General features: G+C 38.7%; 1 pseudogene; it reads right to left on the reverse strand.

Annotated features, from left to right (window-relative positions):
* Positions 1–5,090: 5,090 nt before the first annotated feature.
* Positions 5,091–5,210, reverse strand: LOC129904536 (5S ribosomal RNA; annotated as a pseudogene).
* Positions 5,211–22,851: the final 17,641 nt, after the last annotated feature.

Here is a 22,851-nt window from a genome sequence, read left to right on the forward strand (position 1 = left end):
CCCACTGCCATGTGGCAGTACCCCATTGGTCGTATAGTTGAGGTGACCCAATAAGGGCCTGACACGTGTCACCCTTAGGGTATGACATGTGTCACCTCATATATATATGTGTATATGACTCTTGATTTGTTTAATTATCCAAAAACATTAGCCAAAATAGAGAAAAAACAAGAGGGAGATGGCAGCCATGGTTTTGGAAGATTAAAGGTAAGTTTCTCAATTTTTCTCCGTAAATTAATTATTTACGATAGTCCTCAACCCCGTGAATATGTATATATGTATTATAAGACAGCTACGGAACCATATCTTCATCTTTGCATCTAGAAAAGTGAAAGAAAGTAGAGGAAGAAACGTTGGAGGCAAGAGAGGAGGGGCTACGGGTTTGGCTATTAGAGGTAAGCCTCCGAGTTTCGTTCTGTGGATTAATTAATTAAGGTATCCCGTGGTTATATGACGATGTTTAATAATAAGAAAATCTAATTTGGGGCAGCGAGGAAGTCGCAAAAACAGCCCGCTCAATTTCAGCGCGTTTGAAGAAGTTCTGAGTTGCGATTCGACAATTTTGGCCAATTTCGGGTAAGGTGAGGTTTCTCCTTTTAATTTGGACTTTATGGTGTTGTTATAAAGTGTGTTACACGCCCTATAGGTGGATGTAAATGTGAAAATGGCATAGAAATACTTGACGTTCGGAATAAACTAAATTATAGTCGAATTGTCATCAAAGTAAGGTGTTGTTCTTGTGAGTTGCTGCTGCAGGGGTGTGATGTGTTGTTGCAGGGCCTAAATATGTTCTAATGTCGGTTAGGGTTCTTCTGGTCGAAGCCACGTGACCCCTTATTTCATATAATTAAAGGCATTACAAAATAAAGGCTAGACGCCCTATTGTGATATCGTATTTTTGAATAAGTCGTTTGGAGTTTATGTTATATATGGTTGGTGTGAATTGCTGCAGGTTGTTGTCTGGCTTTAGGTGTTAGGGAACAAATTGGAAATTCGGATAGGGCACATTATAGGGAAGGTGCTGCCCAATTTTCATTAACGCCTTAACAAATTAAAGAACTAGTCGAGGAAACGACTAAGGAAATAGATTCCATTAATACTAAGGTGTAACCTAAGATGCTGGAAAGTTAAGAAGAGTTGATATGCATATTACTCTCCTGTTGGATCGGTTCAAAGGACGATGAGGCGAAAAGAATAAGGAATAACTCAGACAAGGTATGTGAAGCTATTCTTCTTTTCTTTTGGCATGTCTTAGATGTAATCTATAAATGCTATGTATATGATATTTTGGATTCAATCCATTCGTAAAGACCTGAGTATGAGCCGAGACTCCTGCAATAGCTGAGTCATTGCCTTTAATTCTTCTATGTGACGAAAACCAATACATGTAGCCTATCTCGTCTTTCCTTTAGAATGACTTAATTTTAAGTAAAACGATATATGATATGGGTTTAAAGGTAATTCCATTTATGAGCTCTGAGAGTAACTCGTGACTTATAAACACTTCCGAACATTAAGAGCCTGAAAGTAGTCAAACTACTATTCTCGAGCCTACTATATAATGAATAGTAAGTGGATGTACCAGCTCCTCTTTTTAAAGGATCTGAAATGATAAATGCCTTCGATTGCATAAGTTGAGTCTCTAACTAGATAAATTGTATTTTTGATTGCATAAATTATGTGGCATTATTCTGATGCATGTTTGTGATCCCTGAAGCCCCAATTGATGTAAGCCCTAATGACATTTAAAAGGGTACTTCAGATAATTACTCCCCTAGTCTTCAGGTGACGGTTCACTTGACTATTTTATCGAGTCTCGAATAATGACTTCATTGCATATGGTTTCTCACTACTCTACTCGTGCATACTGTATCCCATCCTTCCTCGAGTCCTACGATGGGCCGGGAACGTTATCGTGCACAGTTTTACTACTTTTTTCATCGCATCCCGGGCCAGATATGTATAGTTCCGTGCACGAGGAGACGATTCCATACCTGATATGTGATATATGTTATATGTTATGACGATGCGATTATTCACCGAGTCCCGGGCCGACTGTAATGTGATAGTATATGTGGTAAAATAAGGAAGGAACATCGAGTCCCTCCTTAGAGGGATGGGTACGTATGAATATTATGATGGTACGCTATAGCCGTACACCACTCCATTCACCGAGTCCCTCACTAAAGGGCCGGATACTTTATGTAGGCATGCTTATGAGATTAGAGTTATACATTATGACCCCGAGCCCCGCAGTGAACCGGGTGTAATATGATGACATGCGTGATAAGATTATACCGTGTACGAGGATATGATACTGTATACGATGATATGATACCGTATATGATGATGTGATACCGTATACGATGATGTGATAAAATGAAATGCATAATGATACGATGATATGTGAATATGAGAATATGATTATAACACTGAGTTCACTAGAGGGCTGGGCACAGTATGTGATGGTGTATTGGATTAGGTGTCCTAAGGTGTAGGTACAGTAATTTATTAATTGGTATACTTGTCCCTTGCATCCCTATTTCAGTTATGGTCTCAATTACGATGTGTTATGCTTTACATACTCAGTACATATATCGTACTGACCCTCCTTTTCTCGAGGGGGCTGCGTTTCATGCCCGCAAGTATAGATGTTCATTCTGGAGATCCGTCAGCTTAGGATTTCCTCTCAGCTATGTCAGAAATGCTTCACTATTCTGGAGCCTAATTTTTTATATTGGTCACTTAATATATACATTTGTGCATTCAGGGGTACGGCGGGGGCTCTGTCCCACCATATGTTGTTATTACTATTCTTAGAGGTCTGTAGACATATGTATATATGGGTTGTGTGTGCTAGTTTGCATCAGCTGGGCCTACATGATATATGATATATGTTAACGTGTCATGGCAGCCTTGTCAGCTTGTGTGCCCTGTCATATTGTGATACGAACGAAAAGGGATACATGTTTATGAAAAGGTTATCGCCCAGTGGGGCTCTGTTCTATGATATTATTTTATTTACAGTTCAATATGGCCACGACTGATAGATATGTATACGGGGGGTCCAGATCGGACCCCAGCCGCAGCCTGCAGGGTTGGGTCGTTACAAAAGTAGATAAGAAAGTGTAACGGGTGCAGTTCAAGTTAGACATACGAGGTAAGTCTATTATTTTATACTATTGTTGATATTAGGCACCCTGTGTGGCAGTGATATAAATATATATATGTTGTCCCTGTGAGGCATTGTTGGTATTTCCTGAGTGCAGGTTTTGGGATAGTATGGAATATAGAGGAAACTCTACCGAAATGTTTTTTTGAAATAAAAAGAGAATGAGATATAAGGTTGTAGTATATCTTGAGAGATTGTATCCATGGTAATGATAAGATCCGACTAAACTAGGAGTACAACTGACTTTGGAAAATAAGTAAATTGTGGTATGGGTGGTAATAAGAAGGTCGATACTGATATGGTGAGAAGAATGGTGATGGATATGAACGTCTTAAGACTGCCTGCAAGGTATTAAGGATGAGAATGATGAGGAAGGATAAAAGGGTTAAGTACGCTTGCTCCACCAGGTAGAATTAGTCTATAGTAAGGATCGTGAATAAGGGTTAAGAAATATTACCCTCCGGGATTGACCATGCGCAGAGTATAGTGTGAATATAATAAGGATCATCATGAAAGTATGTAGGGCCTAGGTACGAAGTAACTTAAGAATGTGATTGTGAGTAAGATTAGGAGTCAGCATTGAGTACACGATAAGGATGAAAGAGCATGAAGCTGAAAGGGGTATTGTTTATATGTACCTCCATCGTGGAAAATGGTAAGACCCCTCAAGGATGAGAGAGGTAGCTCTGCAAGACCATTGATGCATTGCGAGTCCATTAAGAGGAACAAGTGGTATTCACTAGGATGAAGATAGTGTTATAGCAAAGCTAGAAACACGTGTCATCAGATTATTAGTGCCTCCGAATGGAGAATCGGAAACGATTATAAGCACCAGTGACATACTAATTGGGATAAAGAAAATGTGGCTCGACTAAGCTACTACATTAGTTATATGACTTGAGTACCAGTACTTGGACTAGATTGTGTACAATTTATCGAGAATTCTAAGCATCCCATGGTTGTAATAAGGTTTCTTATAAAGGCAACCTAAAGTATAGATAAGTTAACAGAAGGTGTAGACATGGTGCAGTATGTCAAATATGTTGGAACAGAATCATATGCGTATGAATAGTTGAAAATAAATAGAGGATGACATAGGTACGCCCTAAAGAGGGGAAGTGGATGAGAGAAATACACGCGTGAGATGAAATCAACTGACACTATCACATGTTGACAGAAACGCTTAAATTTCAAGCGACATCCCATACTAGCACAAGTTAGTAGGAGCTCAAGCCCAATAATAAACAGATAGGAGCCGCAGTATCTGAGACCGTACGAAGAATCATTGGTAGAACCCTAAGGGATGGGTGCATACCATAAGGGGTGAATACGATAAGAGAGTAGGACTGAGCAAACTAAGGACCGTGTAAAGGGTAGTAGGGTCGTGTTTAGGTAAAGATTAAATATGGAAATAATGTCATTGGTCGCTAATATCGGGACGTACAAGTAGCAAGGAGAATAGAAAATCTCCTACGGTAGGAAATGAGGAGATGGAGTACATAAAGGAAGAAAAGAAAGAAGTAGGACAAAATATCGTTAGTACGAGCAAGTCCTAGTGTGAAGTCCATATGTAAAGCAAGATGGGCTGGGAGACAAAAAGACTATGTTTACCTCATACCAATGGTATAAGAGTAGTTGTGCAACCTACGAATAGTTATATACAGCATAAGACCAAGCGGAGGAGTATATGATGAAAAAGAGTTATGATATTTTGGAGATGTTACAGAAGAATATGAAGAGAAGTTAAATCAAATGGCCAAAAAGGACACAGTCATGGTTGAATTAAAGATCTACCCCAACATCGATTGTAAGAGAGAAGAAGAGAGGGAAAGGCGAAGCATAAAGACTAGCAAGAAGACACAAAGGTAAATCTTGGGCTAGGTTGAGTGCCTTCGCACATTATTGCAAGGATTGCAATGGAATATGACATGAGGACTTCCTAGGGGGGTCACCCATCCTAGTACTATTCTCGCCCAAGCACGTTTAACTTTAAAATTCCGTTGGGATCTGGTGCGTTAGTGCTGCTATGATCCCACGAGATGGAAGAATCTAAACTAGCAGCGAAGCAACGACATAATATTATATACCTAGAGTGTTATAAGTTACGTTAAGGAAATTAGAAAAGGGCTTAAGCAAAGCAAGCAAGATTAGCTGATTACTAACAAATAGCGCACCTGTATGCCACGGTTCTTCAACATAATACCAGTTAATGATAGGCAAACCATGGATGGCTATACAAGTCATTGTGTGAGGAGACTTCAACACAACTTGGTAGCCGACTCGGATGGGCAAAAAGCAAAACCCAAAAGGCGAGGGTACCAGTTGATGTCATCTAAAGAAGGCAAGAAGTAATATAGGAGGTCGAAGATTCCACAACACGACCTTGGCTATAAGACTCACTTTGCACTCCCTGGACAGATAATTCTATATGGAATGTTATCCGCAGATTAACAATATCAGCCCATGTTCCTTCAATCAAGGACTACCTGTCCAGTCAAGATTGTGTAAAAATATAGGTCAAGAGGGTGGTGATACCTTACGGAATTCCTATAGCTATTGTCCTAGATGAAGGAGCTCAAGTTACAGTTAACTACCGAAGATCAGTTTATAAAGAGATTGGGAAGATAGATATGTGTTCGTACACCATTTTACCTTCAGGTGATGGTTCACTTGACTGTTTCATCGAGTCTCATATGATGACTTAGTTGCATATGGTTTATCACTACTCCACTCATGCATGCCGTAACCCTTCTTTCTCCGCATCCTACGATGGGCTGGAAATTATATTGGGCACAGATTTACTACTTCCTTCATCGAGTCCCGGTCCAGGTATGTATATGTGTATGAAGTATACAATGATAAAATGTCATATATAATGAAGTGAAGCATACGATGACTTCATATGTGATGAAGTTATTCACTGAGTCTCAGGCCGAATATATATATATATATATATATATGATGATATAAATAAAATATAGATCGGGCCATGTGTTCCTCGGCATTGTTTTAAATTATAATGTTCCTCGGTATATTTACTATATAATGATGGTACGCTATAGAAGTACACTACTACCTTCACCGAGTCCCTCACTAAAGGGTCGGATACTTTACGTAAGCATGCATGTGAAAATATAGGGATACATTTGTGATCTCGAGCCCCATAGTGGACCGAATATAGTATGATGACATATAAGATTATACCGTATATGATGATATGATGCCGTATATGATGACATGATGAAATAGTATGCATGATGGAAAGGGATGATGACATGATGAAATAATTATGACACCAAGTTCCCTAACAGAACGGGCATAGTGTATGATGATGTATATAACTACGTGTCCTAAGGTACAGGTATAGTAATTTATTAGTTGTTATACTTGTCCCCTACATCCCTGGTTCAGCTATGGTCTCAGTTATGTTGTGTTATATTTTACATACTTAATATATATATCGTACAGGTACTTACTTTGGAGATTGCCAGCTTAGGACTCCCACTCAGCTATGTCAGAAGTGTTTCACTATTTCGGAGCCTAGCCTTTGGTGCCTATCGTCTAATGTAATAGTTGTTTATTCAAGGGTACGGCGGGGGTCTTGTCTCACCTTACATTTCTATTTCTTTTTACTCTTAGAGATCTTTGGACATGTATATGGGTTGTATATGTATATGTGAATAGTTGTGCCTATATGTTACAATAGCCTCATCGGCTTATATATATTGTCTTGTTTATTGGCACGCTATGACTCAAATAGGAGACAGGTTTCCTTATAATTAGCAAGGTACACGCGAGTGTCCAGTTCGGGCACCCGTCACGGCCTATAGGGTTGGGTCATGACAGAAAAATGGTTGGTCCCAAAATTGTGCAACAAACTAAAGATAAGGTAAAAGTCATCAAGGATCGTCTAAAAATTGCTTCAGATAGACAAAAGTCTTATGCTAATCTTAAGAGGCGTGAAATTGAATATCAAGTAAGAGATAAGGTGTTTTTAAAGTTTTCTCCATGGAAGAAAATTATGAATTTTGTCCAAAAAGAAAAACTTAGTCATTGATTTATTTGACCATATGAAGTACTTGAGAGAGTTTGTCCAGTTGCATATAAATTAGATCTTCCACCAGAGTTAGATAGAATCCACAATGTGTTCCATGTTTCTATGCTTAGAAGATATCGCTCAGATCCATCTCATGTTCTTCCTGTCGAATTCATTGAGATAAGTCCTGACTTGATATATAATGAGGAACCTATCCAAATCTTGGATCGTGAGATAAAAGATCTTAGAAACAAGAAATTTCCTTTAGTAAAACTCTTTTAGAGGAATCATTCTGGCAATGAAGCAACTAGGAGCGAGAAGAGGATATGCGAATTCAATATCCATATTTTTTTTGAGTATAAGGTAAATTTTGAAATGACATTTCTTAAGGGAGAGAGAGTTGTAACACTCCAATTTTCTTTTTATGTTTTTTTCTAAAGGATTGCCATGTGATCCATGTTATCTATGAAGTTCTATGTGAGTAGCGATGGTTGGAAATAGGTCTAGAGGGACTTGGAAGGAGTTGGAGGCCAAATAATGGGTCGTGGTAATCAATGTACTTGCATAAGCTACTGACTTGGATATCTTACATAACAAAGCTACTTGAGTACATGTTAAGCTTAAGTAGCAAGGATTTTATAGGTTCTTAAAGTGAGATGAGATTTTGAACCCACGAAAGAGGAATAAGGAGACGATGCACCTACTTGGAATGAGTAGGTGATGCACCTACTTGGACTAAGTAGGTGATGCACCTACTTGGACCAAGTAGGTGACGCACCTGCTTACGTAGACCCCACCCCACTATATGGCAGACATGGGGCAGATGCATGGAATGAGGTGGCGGCCTAAGAGCCGTACATATGTCACCCTTAGGGGCTGACATGTGTCACTCTTAAGGGAGAAGTATATAAGGCAACTAATGACTAAGGGTTCTCATTTGTTCATCTTTTACACTCAAAAACTTAGAGAAAATTTGAGAGAAAACAAGAACAAGAGGAGATTAACGTACACACCATATGTTTTATCCAACTTGAGAGACCCACTTGTTAAGGTAAGATTGAGGTTCTTTTTCTTGTTAGCAAACCTATTTTTGGATGGGACTGTAGTTAGTAATATTAGTATAACTCCTTGTGTAAAGCTTCATTTCAAGTGATTCAAGATGTTTTGGAACTCTATTTCATAGGGATATAACTTTCATTTAGGATCTAAAACCCATTTTTGCTTTTATCTGCTCGAAAAAGGGTGATGAAGTATAGGGGAGGTGTTGTCCAGATTTTGTTTTGGAAATCCTACATGGACTACTATTGGTATTTTGGGCATATCTTTTTATACGAAATTACTGTAGGGGTGATTTGAAATTGTATGCGACCCTAAGATACACGTATATAACTTTTATTGAGGCCACAAAGCCTACTTCTCCTATTTACCCCTTCGAAACTGAGCAATAATACAAGACAATAGGTTGTCCAGAACTCTTGTTTTGATAGTTTGGGCTGATTTTCATTAATTTCATGTTTAGTTTCGATATGATGAGACTCTTAAACTTTAGTAGATATTTGATTGTGTATTTAAGGTGTATATGCGCTTATACCAGTTAAGAGGAACTGTTTGACCAAGTGGATTTTGATTGGTCTATGGAGTATATGAATTGAACTCCTCGAGTTGTGGTCAAACTTCTTATGTGCTAAAACGCCAAGATTTGTGTATAAACTTGAACTTGAAATATTTTACTTTCCGAAATTTGAAGTATTTTGATAGGTTGTTTTCTTACTCTTTGTCTTATATCGTGGTATGATTATTATCTCAAGTATTGCAAAACTTTTTCTAAATCGCCCACTTGTACGAATTTCTTGATCATGTTGCATTCTTGTTGGGACTTTTTCCTTCTTGTTACGGTGACTTTTCATCGATATTGGCATGCCTCTCAATTACAGTGACTTCTAGATCATGTTGCATTCTTAGCGATAGTTCTTTTCTGTCATAGGTAATGTGCGGGACGAGATGTAAAGATGGCCATTTGGAGTAAACTTTTGGAGCCCTTGTGAAGATCATATCTACATATGCATCTAGTCTTGTAAATATTTTATGGACTTATACAGAATACATGTGGCACTTATGTATGAAATTTTAAAGGCATGTGAATACAAAACACGATGCTTGTAACTTGAATAGGGTGACTAGTTTTACTATTTTTGGAGTGTGCTTTTAACTCAAGTCATGCCATGTGCTGGATTTATACTTTGACTTGACATTATGCACAAAGAAAGATAATAGTTTGTGATAATTACTAGTTTGAGTTTTGTGTATTTTATGGACCCGCAATGGTGTTAAATTGGAAATGGAATTTTAAAACAAGTTTTGTAAATATGTTGACTATTTAAGATTATAAAAAAAACTATCTTTTGCTTCGTAAGTGGCATCCTCCCAAAGGGGATGCTACAAAATAGAATTAGAGAAAGAGAGTTCAGCCATGGAAACAAGCACGGCCAGCTCCAATATGGAGGAAAAAAGGGAATTTTAATTCCATAAAAGTGTTCAAAATATTCCAAGGGGGCTGCAATATTAGGATTTAAATTGAGGAAGAAGAAGTGGTGCAACTAGTGCAGGTAATTGTAGGATCTGCCCAAACTTGTTTGAGGTAAGATTTCTTCTTGTTGTTGTATAATTGAAGTTAGTGATGTTGTAATGAAGAGATTAATTTATATTAAGTGGAATTAGAAGTAAAAAAATTACATGGTTATTGTTGGCATTGTAAATGGATAGAATTGGAGTTGTTCTAATTGGATTAAAGTTTGATTAGTGTTGTCATTATTATGGTATTGTATTTGAAGGTAATTTGTGTATGTTGAAGGCCTGGAAATATAGTTATAGATGAGTATAGGTGATGTTTTCCATAGCAACGTTATGCTCCTTTCCGTGTGGTTGTGATTTTGCGAAGTAAAGATCGAAAATAATATTTTGATGTCGTAGTTTTGGGTGGGCTATTTAGAACCTGTATTGAAAAGATATTGAAGTATTTTTATTGAAAGTGGATGGGGGTTGTTGTTGTTGGTGTTGTTGTTCTAATCGAAGATTAATTGGAAGTTTGGGTTAGACGAGTTGTATAGGGAAAATGTTGCCCGATTTCCTTTAAATTCTTAACTAATCAAAATACTAATCGAGAAGTGTGAACGAAGAAATGATTCCTATAAGTGATTGGTTGTAGATTTATAAGATGAAAAGTCAAAGTTTATTAATAATAGTGTTACGTTCGTATTAAATAGGCTAAAGGGGTAACAAAGCAAGATTGGGTACGGTTGACCTATAACACGTATGTAAAACTATCCCTTCTTTCTTTTGGCATGTCTTAGCTATAAGTGATATATTATATGAGCTTTGGGGTAATTCCATTCATAAGTTTCGAGTATGATTCATGACTCTTATTCACTTTTTGACGTTAAAACTCTTAAAGTAGTTGAGCTACTTCCCTCGAGCCTTCTAAATGTTGAATAGTAGTTGGATGTATAAGCTCTTATTCTTATAGACTCTACGATGACAAATATCTCTGATTCCATAAGATGTTTCGCATTATCTTGATACAAGTCTATGATTCCTGAGGGTCCATTTGATATGGTCCATAGTGACATTCAAAGGGTATTTAATATGATTATCGCCGTTAATACTCAAATGCGAGTTTATTCTACTTATTCTATTGAGTCTCAGATAATGATTTAATTTGCATATGGTTACTCACTACTATGCTTGTGCATACTATTGTTACTTCCGTCACCGAGTACTGGGACGGGTATGTTGTCATGCATAGTTTTACTATATTATTCACCAAATCTCTTACTAGAGGGCCGAATACGTTATAAGATGATACGATGTTATGATGATATGGTTATGACACTGAGTCCCATTGTTACACCCCGTACTTTGGTACCGTGGAACGCTTCGTAAGCTTCCTAAGTTCTGTGAAGGCTCTTAAGGTTCTTAGAAGTCATCATGTGAGCCGGATAAGCTACGACACTATCAAACGACTCCAAGGAAAGGAGAATGTGATACCTTATAGTAGAGAAGGTTGGAAATAGAGTCATAAGAATCCGGAAGGAATTGGAGGCCAAGTAATGAGTCGTAGGACTCGAATTACCTACGTAAGCTACTAATTTAGAAGTCTTATACACTTGAGCTGCTTAAGGACATACTAAGCTTACGTAGCATGGATTACATAGGCACCTAAAATAAGACGAGATTACAAACCCACGAGGAAGGGGAAAAGACGACACGTGGCAGCTCCTCAAGTAAGCAGGTGACCCACCTACTTAGGGTCAAGTAGGTGACCCACCTACTTGGGAGGTGGGGCCCACAAGGACACGTGGCAGCCTAGGGGTAAGGCATGGATCCGTGGTCCAATAGGGGCTGGACATGTGTCACCATATGAGGATGACACGTATCACCTCCTAGGACCACATATATACATGTATATGTGTCTTATACTTCAGTTCTGATCCATTAAACTTCAGCAAAAACTCAAGAACAAAACCCTAGTTTAGAGAGAAACTAGCGACGGCAAGGAGGAAAAAAAAGAGGTAAGTCCCGATTTTGTTCCATAAATTAATAATCTAGCATATACCACGATGATATGGCGGTATTAGAAGTATAAAATCATGTCTTGGTGCAGCCAAAACGGACAGCAACCAGTCCACACAGTTTCAGCACGCTAAGAAGGGTTCCGAGGCGCGATTTTGGCTAGTTTGGCCAATTTCGGGTAAGGTAAGATTTCTCCTTTAAATTTGGAATTTATGGGGTTGTTATGGAGTGTATTATGTACCTTTTATACTTCTGTAAGTATGGAAAAATCGTGGGTATGCTCAGCGAAAGAAACAATCTAAATTGAAGTCGCCGTAGTTAAATTGTAGTCGAAGTGAGGCGTGGTGTGTTTGGAGGCTGCTGCTGGTTGGGTGGTGTGTGTTGCAGGGTCTAAATGTGTTATAAAATAGGTGTTGAAGCTTCTGGTTGCATCCACACAATTTCACGCTTCGTACAATTAAAGGTTTCGCAAAATAGAAACTAGAAACCCTATTTTGGATATCGTAATTTCGAGCGAGTCATTTGGAGGTTGTAATGTATAATGTTGCAAATTTTTCTATATATACGAGCTGCTGTTTATTTTTTTGGTTGGATTTATATATTAGGGACGTGATTGGGAATTCGGATAGGGCACATTATAGGGGAGGTGTTGTCCGATTTTCATTAACGCCTTAACTAGTTAAGGAACTAGTCGAGAAGGCGAGCGAGAGAATGGGGCTTATGAATACTCTTAAGTAATGGAAGATGCTGAAAGGTATAAAGAGGTTTATGTTTGTATTGATTTCATGTTACCTAGGTTCACGGGACGACAAGGCGACCGGGACAAAGACTAACCCATAACAGGTATGTGAAGCTTTCTTTTGGCATGTTTTTGGAATAAGTATGTAAAGCTTATCCCTTCTCTTGGCATGTTTTTGGCATAAGTAGGTAAAGCTATTCTTATTTATTTTGGCATGTATTAGATATAAGTTATGAATTGTTTGTATATGGAACTTGGGGATAGTTCCATTCGTAAAGCTCCAAGTACAGTCCATAATTCTTATCCACTTCGTAATGGTAGAACTCCTGTAATAGTTGAGCTATTGCCTTTTTAAGGCTTCTATAGGATAAAAGGTAATATATGTAGAGCCTATTGACTCGTGTTCATTTCTAAATGCTAAGGCTCTTAAAGTAGCTGAGTTATCACCCTCAAGCCTTCTATACAAGAAATAGTAACCGGATGCATGGGAAGCATGAACTATAACTCCTATTCATTTCTTAATATCGAAGTTCTTGAAGTAGTTGAACTGCTACCCTTGAGTCCCTATATGATGAATACCAATTGAATGTATGAGCTCCCATGCCTAAGAACTCTATAATGACAAGTATCTCTGATTGCATAAGTCATTTGGTATTACCTTAATAAAAGCCTAGGACTCTTGAGACTCCATCGATGTGGTCCCTAATGGAACTTAGAGGATACATGAGACGATGATAGTTTTGATCCTCAAATGATAGTCCATGAAGATTGTTATACCGAATCTCAGATGATGAACTTATTGCATATGGTTCCTTGTTAATTTACTCATGCAGGTTGTTCATACGTCACTCACCGCGTCCCATAAAGGGCTGGGCATGATAAATTTACCGCGTTCCATGAAGGGCCGGGTATGATAAATTCACCGCGTCCCATGAAGGGCCGGGCATGATAAATTCACCGCATCCCATGAAGGGCCGGGCATGATAAATTCACCGCGTCCCATGAAGGGCCAGGCATAATATATAATGAAATTATTATTCACCACGTCCCATGAAGGGTCGGGTATGATATATGATATAATGATCATTCACCGCATCCCATGAAGGGTCGAGCACGATAAATGATGAAATGACATCTTCATTGAGTCCCTCACTGAAGGGACGGATACAGTCTGTAGGTATGCATGTGGAAATATAGTGACACACTTGTAGCACCAAGTCCCATAGCGGGCCAGGTATGGTATGTAAGGAAGGTATACTTGCCCTCATTTCATAAGATGCAAGTAGAGAAATTCGTTAAGTGTTATATTTGTTTCCTGCATCCCTACTTCAGTTGTCAGCTCAGTTATGTATTGTTATGCTTTATATACTCAGTACATATATCATACTGACCCCTCGTTCTTCAGGGGTGTTACACCCCACACTTTTAAACTCGGAATGTCTCCTAAGTTACTTAAACATTATCATATGAGCCGAATACGCTACGACACTATCAAGCGACTCTAAGGAAGGGAGAATGTCATACCCCATAGTAGAGAAGGTTGGAAGTAGAGTCATAAGAATCCGGAAGGAATTGGAGGCTAAGTAATGAGTTGTAGGACTCGATTTACCTACGTAAGCTACTAACTTGGAAGTCTTACATACTTAATCAATTGGAGTATATACTAAGCTTGCGTAGCATGGATTACATAGTCTCTTAAAATAAGACGAGATTACGAACCCACGAGGGAGGGAAAAAAAGTGACACGTGGCAGCCTAGGAAGGTGACACGTGGCAGCACCTCAAGTAGGTAGGTGACCCACCTGCTTGGGGGGAGGTGGACCCCACTACCACGTGTCAGCACCTTAGTGGCAACATGTATGTGTTGGCCCAATGGGGGCCGAACACGTGTCACCCTTAGGGGCTGACACGTTTCACCCCCTAAGGCAACATATATCTATATGTATTGTGACTAAGTACTTCATTTGTTATCCAAAAATCAGCCAAAACATAGAGAGAAAACATGAGAGGAAAGGCAGCCATGGCTTTGGAAAGTTAAAGGTAAGTTTCTCAATTTTTCTCCGTGAATTAAGTATTAAGGGTATTCCTTAACCCCGTGAATATGTATATATTTATTATAAGACATCTAAGGTACCATATCTTCATCTCTACATCTAGAAAAATGAAAGAAAGAAGAGGAAAAATGTTGGAGGCAAGAGAGGAGGGGTTACGGGTTTGGCTATTGGAGGTAAGCCTCCGAGTTTCGCTCTGTAAATTAATTAATTATGGTATCCCATGGTTATATAATGATGTTTAATAATGATAAAATCCTATTTGGGGAAGCGAGGAAGTCGTACAAACAGCCCGCTCAATTTCAGCGCATTTGAAGAAGTTCCGAGTTGCGATTTGACAATTTTGGCTAATTTCGGGTAAGGTAAGATTTCTCCTTTTATTTTGGACTATATGGTGTTGTTATGGTGAGTATTACACGCCCTATAGGTGGCTTTAAATGTGAAAATGGCATAGAAACACTTGACATTCGGAATAAACTAAATTGGAGTCGCTATAGTTGAATTGTCGTCGAAATAAAGTTTTGCGTTTGTGAGGTGCTTTTGCAGGGGTGTGGCTTGTTGTTTCAGGGTATAAATATGTTTTAAATTATGTTAGGGAGCTTATGGTTTCATCCCCATGACCCCCCACTTCGTACGGTTAAAGGTTTTGCAAAATGGAAACTAGAAACCCTATTTTGATATCGTATTTTTGAGCGAGTCATTTGGAGTTTATGTTGTATATTGTTGGTGTGAATTGCATAAACATATGTCGCAGATGCTGCCCAATTTTCTTTAACGCTTTAATTAATTAAACAACTAGTCGAAGAGACGAACAAGGAAATAGATTCTATAAATACTAAGGTGCAACCTAAGATGCTGGAAAGTCAAGAGTGGTTGATATTCGTATTACTTCCAGGATGAATAGGTTCAAAGGACGATGAGGCGAATGTGACAAAGAGTGACTCGTACAAGGTATGTGAAGCTTTCTTTTGGCGTGTTTTGGAATAAGTACGTAGAGCTATCTTTCTTTTCTTTTGGCATGTCTTAGAAGTAAGTTATGAATGATATGTATGTGATATTTGGGATTCAATCCGTTCGTAAAGCCTTGAATATAAGTTGAAACTCTTGTTTACTTTTGATGTTAGAACTCCTGCAATAGCTGGGTTGTTGCCTGTAAGTCTTCTATGTGATGAAAGGTAGTACATGTAAAGACTATCTCTTCTTTCCTTTAGAATGGCTTAATTTTAAGTGAAATGATAAATGATATAGGTTTAGAGGTAATTCCAACTATGAGCTCTGAGAGTAACTCGTGACTTATAAACACTTCCGAACATTAAGAGCCTGAAAGTAGTCAAACTACTATTCTCGAGCCTACTATATAATGAATAGTAAGTGGATGTACCAGCTCCTCTTTTTAAAGGATCTGAAATGATAAATGCCTTTGATTGCATAAGTTTAGTCTTTGACTAGATAAATTGTGTTTCTGATTGCATAAACTATATTTCTGATTGCATAAATTGTGTGGCATTGTCTTGATGCATGTTTGTGATTCCTGAGGCCCCAACTGATGTAAGCCCTAATGACATCTAAAGGGATACCTCGGATAATTTCTCCCCTAGTCTTCAGGTGACGGTTCACTTGACTATTTCATCGAGTCTCTGATAATGACTTAGTTACATATGGTTTCTCACTACTCTACTCGTGCATACTATAACCCATCCTTCCTTGAGTCCCACGATGGGCCAAGAACGTTATCGTGCACAGTTTTACTACTTCTTTCACCGCATCCTAGGCTGGATGTGTACAGTTCCATGCACAAAGAGATGATTTCATAAGTGAGGTATGATATATGTTATATGTTATGATGATACGATTATTCACCAAGTCCTGGGCCGGCTGTAATATAATGGTATATGTGGTGAAATAAGGAAGAAACACCGATTCCCTCCTTAGAGGGCCGGATATAGTATGTATATTAAAATGGTACGCTATAGATGTACACCACTCCATTCACCGAGCCCCTCACTAAAGGGTCGGATTCTTTATGTAGGCATGCATATGAGATTAGAGTGATATATTGTGACCCCTAGCCTGTAGTGAACCGGGTGTAATACGATTACATACATGATAAGATTATACCGTGTACGAGGATATGATACCGTATATGATGATATGATAAAATGAAATGCATGATGGTACGATGACATGTGAATATGAGGAAATGATTATGACACCGAGTTCACTAGCGGGCTGGGCATAGCATATGATGATGTGTATGATTACGTGTCCTAAGGTGCGGGAACAATAATTTATTAATTGTTATACTTGTCCCCTGCATCCCTACTTCAGTTATGGTCTCAGTTATGTGTTGTTATGCTTTATATACTCAGTACATATATCGTACTGACCCTCGTACTCTGGGGGGATGCATTTCATACCCGCAGGTACAGATGTTCATTTTGGAGATCCGTCAGCTTAGGAGTTCCTCTCAGCCATGTTGGAAGTGCTCCATTGTTCTGGAGCTTAAATTTTGATACCAGTCATGTAATATGTATATATTTGTATATTCAGGGGTACGGAGGGGGCCCTGTCCCGCCATATGATACAGTTATTACTCTTAGAGGTCTGTAGACAAGTGTATGTGGGTTATTTGTAAGTTCCTTTCAATTATGCTCATACGACTTATTGCAAATATTTTCGTGGTATGGCAGCCTCGTCGGCTCGAGTGCCCTTTCCTGTTATGATACAAGTGAATGAGACTAAAAGTTTATGGAAAAAAAATTTAACCCATTGGAGTTGTGTATAGTATTACATCACACACGGTTCAACTTAAGTATAGTTGGTAGATACGCATATGGGGGTCCAGGTCGGACCCCAGTCGCAGCCTATGGGGTTGGGTCGTGACAGAAATAGTATTAGAGCAGTTCGTCCTCAGAGTGTTTGTAGACCATGTCTAGTAGAGTCTTGGTTATCGATGTGTTGCGTGCCACATCTATAAATAGGAAGCTACAGGGCATTTAGGATGTTACCTTTCTTTCATATCTGAGATCGTGCTATAGATCCGAGTCATAGGAAAATTCCTTATACTAACCTTTGATCTTAACAGAAGGACGATACCAACAGAAGGAGGTAATTAACGACAGGGGACATTACGAAGCATGCAAGTAAGTAAAGTAAAGGCACGGAAGATATCCGTTGGGTAAGGTATTGAACTAATATTGAAATGTAAAGTTGAAACTTGAAAGGAAGGCAAACAGGAAGTACAACAGATGCAATTTGAAGTTGGATATATGAGGTAAGTCCAGTATTATTATATTATTGTCAATATTGAAAGCCACGTGTGGCTGTGGTGTAAGATGATATTGAAAGCCATGTGCGGCTGTGATAGGATATGAATATATATATGTGTGTGGCCCTATGAGGCATTGTTGGTATTTTCTGTGTGCAGGTTATGGGATAGTAAGAAGTGTAGGGGAAACTCTGCCGAATAAGGAGGTGTATATATGTGTTATATGCTGGAGTATATCTTATTTCAGCATCTTAGATTTAAAGATGTTACACCCTACACTCTCGAGCTCGGAATGTCTCTTAAGTTCCTTAGACATTATCATGTGAGCCGGATAAGCTACGACACTATCAAACGACTCCAAGGAAAGGAGAATGTGATACCCTATAGTAGAGAAGGTTGGAAATAGAGTCATAAGAATTCGGAAGGGATTGGAGGCCAAGTAATGAGTCGTAGGACTCGATTTACCTACATAAGATACTAATTTAGAAGTCTTATACACTTGAGTTGCTTAAGGACATACCAAGCTTACGTAACATGGATTACATAGGCTCCTAAAATAAGACGAGATTACGAACCCACGAGGAAAGGAAAAAGACGACATGTGGCAGCCAATGGAGGAGCGACATGTGGTAGCACCTCAAGCAAGCAGGTGATGCACCTACTTAGAGTCGAGTAGGTGATGCAGCTGCTTGGGGGAGGTGGGCCCCACTTCCACGTGGCAGCCCCTCCTTCATAGCATGGATCTGTGGCCTAATAGGGGCTAGACACATGTCACCCTATGGGGATGACACGTGTCACCTCCTAAGCCAGCATATACATATATGTATTATGACTATTAACTTGTTCATTATCCAAAAAAAATCAGCCAAGAACTTAGAAAAACTCTTAGAGAGGAAAAAGGAGACCTACGACAACTAAGGAAGAAAAAGGGTAAGTCCTCCAATTTTTCTGCATGAATTAATTATCTATGGTGTTCCTCAACCATGTGGATATGTATATATGTATCCAACGATGTCTACGGAACCATATCTTCAGCGTTACACTCGAAACAAGCAAGAGAGAGTTGAAGGAAAAACTTGAAGAACAAATAAGGAGGGCTACGGGTTTGAGCAAGAAAAGAGGTAAGGCCCGATTTTTTTCCGTGAATTAATTATTTACGGTATCCCACGGTTGTATAACGATTTTTAATAGATTAAAATCATAATTTGGGGCAGCGAAGAAGTGTCAAAAATAGTCCACTCCGTTTCAGCACGGCAAGAGATTTTCGAAGCAAGTTTTGACGAGTTTTGGCCAATTTCGGGTAAGGTAAGGTTTCTCCTTTAAATTTGGAATTTATGGGGTTGTTAAGGAGTGTATTATGTACCTTTTATACTGCTGGAATTATGGAAAAAATCGTGGGGATGCTCAGCGAAAGAAACAATCTAAATGGAAGTCGTCGTAGTTAAATTATAGTCGAAGTGAGGCGTGGTGTGTTTGGAGGCTGCTGCTGGTTGTGTGGTGTGTGTTGCAGGGTCTAAATGTGTGATAAAATAGGTGTGGGAGCTTCTGTTTTCATCCATATGATTCCATGCTTCGTACGATTAAAGGTTTCACAAAATAGAAACTAGAAACCCTATTTTGGATATCGTAATTTCAAGCGAGTCGTTCGGAGGTTGTAATGTATAATGTTGCAAAGTTTTCTATATATACGAGCTTCTGGTTATGTTTTTGGTTGGATGTATATATTAGGGACGTGATTGGGAATTCGGATAGGGCACATTATAGGGGAGGTGCTGTCCGATTTTCGTTAATGCCTTAACTAGTTAAGGAACTAGTCGAGAAGGCGAGCGAGGGAATAGGGTTTATGAATACTCTTAAGTAAGGTAAGACGCTGAAAGGTCTAAAGAGGTTGATGTTTGTATTGATTTCATGTTACCTAGGTTCACGGGACGACAAGGCGACTTGGACAAAGACTAACCCATAACAGGTATGTAGAGCTATTCTTCTTTTCTTTTGGCATGTCTTAGGTATAAGTTATGAATGGTTTGTATACGAAATGTGGGGATATCCTGTAATAGTTGAGTTATTGCTTTTCCAGGCTACTAGATCATGAATAGTAGTATATGTGAAGCCTGTCTATTCTTCCTTTTGGAAGGTCTTAAGTATAAATGTAATAGCATATGATATGAGGTGGAGGTAGTTCCAGTTATAAGCTCCAGGTATGACTTGTGACTTTTATTTACTACTTGGTATTAGAATTCTTAAAATAGTTGAACTACCCTCGAGTCTCCTATCTGCTGAATAATACTTGAATGTGTCAGCTCCTATTCCTAAAGTCTCTACTTCCATCAGCTGTTTAACCTTGTCTCGATACACGTCTATGATTCTTGAAACTCCAATTGATATGCTTCGTAATGATGTTTAGAAGATACTTAAGATGATTACTCAGATCTTCAGGTGACGATTCACTTGACTGTTTCATTGAGTCTTAAATGATGACTTAGTTGCATATAGTTTCTCACTACTCTACTCGAGCACCCTGTAACCCATCTTCCTCTGAGTCCGATAAGAGGGCTAGGAATGCGGTCGTGCCTAGTTTTACTACTCATTCACCGAGTCCCGGGCCAGCTATATATATATATGAAGTATACGAGGATGAAATGTCGTATATGATAAAGTGAAGCATACGATGACGTCGTATGTGATGATGCTCATCACCGCATCCCGGGCCGGATATATATATGATGATATGATGGAAAATATGGATTGAGCCATATGTTCTTCGGCATTGTTTTAAATTACGGATCAGGCCAAACGTTCCTCGGCATATTTTACTGTATGATGATAGTATGCTATAGACGTACACTACTCTTTCACCGAGTCCCTCACTAAAGGGTCGGATACTTTATGTAGGTATGCATATGAAAATATAGGAATATATTTGTGACCCCGAGCCTCAAAGTGGACCGGATATACTACGATGACATATGAGATTATGCCATATATGATGATATGATGCCGTATACGACGATATGATGAAATGATATACATGATGATATGATGACACGTGATTATGATGAAATGATTATGATATCGAGTTCACTAGAGGGCCGAGTACAGGGTATGATAAGGTATATGACTGCATCTCCTAAGCTGCAGGTACAGTAATCTATTAACTGTTATACATGTCTTCTGTATCCCCATTTCAGTTGTTGTTTCAGTTATGATATATTATGCTTTATATACTCAGTACATATATCGTACTGACCCCCCGTTCTCCGGGGGGCTGCATTTCATGCCCGCAGGTACAGATGTTTATTTTGGAGATCGGTTAGCTTAGTAGTTCCTCTCAGCTATGTCAAAAGTGCTTCACTGTCCTAGAGCCTAATTTTTGATACTGGTCATTTAATATACATATTTATTTATTCAGGGGTACGGCGGGGCCTTTTCCCGCCATGTGATGCAGTTATTACTCTTAGAGGTCTGTAGACATGTGTATGTGGGTTATTTGTAAGTTTGTTTCAGTTATGCTCATACGACGTATTGCAAATGTTTTTGTGGTATGACAGCCTCGTCGGCTCGCATGCCCTTTCCTGTTATGATACAGGTGAATGAGGCTAGAGGTTTATGAAAAAAAAAGTTTTGACCCATTAGGGTTTGTGTATGGTATCACATCACACACGGTTCAACTTAAGGGTAGCTAATAGATACGTTTAAGGGGGTCCAGGTCGGACCCCAGTTGCGGCCTACGGGTTTGGGTCGTGACAGAAGTGGTATCAGAGTAGTTCGTCCTTGGAATGTCTACAGATCGTGTCTAGTAAAGTGTTTTCTATCAGTGTGTTGTGCACCACATATATAGACAGGAGTCTACAGGATATTTAGAATGTTACTTTCTTTCATATCTAAGATCGTGCAATAGAGCCGAGTCATAAGGAATGAAATTCCTTATACTAACCGGTGATTTTAGCAGGAGGACCACATCGATAGAAGCAAACAATTGACGATATCGGAAGTTACACAACATGCAGGTAAGCAAAGGCACAAAAGACATATATCAGATAAGGTATTGAAATGCGATTCATATATATAATTGAAAAGTGAAAGGAAAGGTAAACAGAAAAGTATAACAGGTGCAGCTTGAGTGGACATAACAGGTAAGTCCATTTCCATACTGTTAATTATGGGCGCCCTGTGTGGCTGCAAGATGAGATGATATGACTATATACGTATGCCCTGTGTGGCTGTAATCTGATATGATATGAATATATACATGTGTTCCCTGTGAGGCATTGTTGGTATTTTCTGCGTGCAGGTGCTGAGATAGTAAGAACACAGAGGAAACTCTGCCCAAATTTTTGTAGAAATAAAAAGAGAATGAGATACAAGGCTGTAGTATGTCTTGAAAGGTTGTGCTCATAATAATGATGAGATTTGACTAAACAAGTATGGCCGACCTCGAGAAATAGTTAATTATAAAATTAATAGCAATAGAAACTAGGAGATCAATACTGGTATAGTAGAACGAAGTTGGAAAGGACATATAAGCCAATGAAGCTGACTTAAGAAAGATTGATAGATCTGAATAGAATAATATATTAAGGCACCGACTGAATTGGCACATAAGGATAAACTATGACAAGTTATAGTTAAAAGAAGTAACAATATGATGAAGACGAGAGTACAAGGGACAAAGGATGGTGACGGATGTGAAGTATTAATAAGACAGCTTATGATTTGAGAAGCTAGAAAGTTAAAGATGATTAATGTTAGTATTACTTTCGTGTTAAGTAGGTTAAAGGAATAACGAAGTGAACTTGGATGCGAGTAATCCATAACAGGTAGGTAAAGCTTATCTCTTCCTTTCTTTTGGCATGTCTTCAAGTTAAGTAACGAATGATATAAGCTTGAGGGTAAATCTACTCATAAATGCCAAGCAAAATTCACAGTCCCTAGTTACTTCTTGATGAAAGCACTTTTACATTAATTGAAATAGGGCTTCTCAAGCCTTCTATACGTTAGGAAGTGATGAGTATGTGAA

The sequence above is a fragment of the Solanum dulcamara genome, chromosome 1 (assembly GCF_947179165.1).
Source record: "Solanum dulcamara chromosome 1, daSolDulc1.2, whole genome shotgun sequence".
In the NCBI taxonomy this organism is placed as follows: Eukaryota; Viridiplantae; Streptophyta; class Magnoliopsida; order Solanales; family Solanaceae; genus Solanum; species Solanum dulcamara.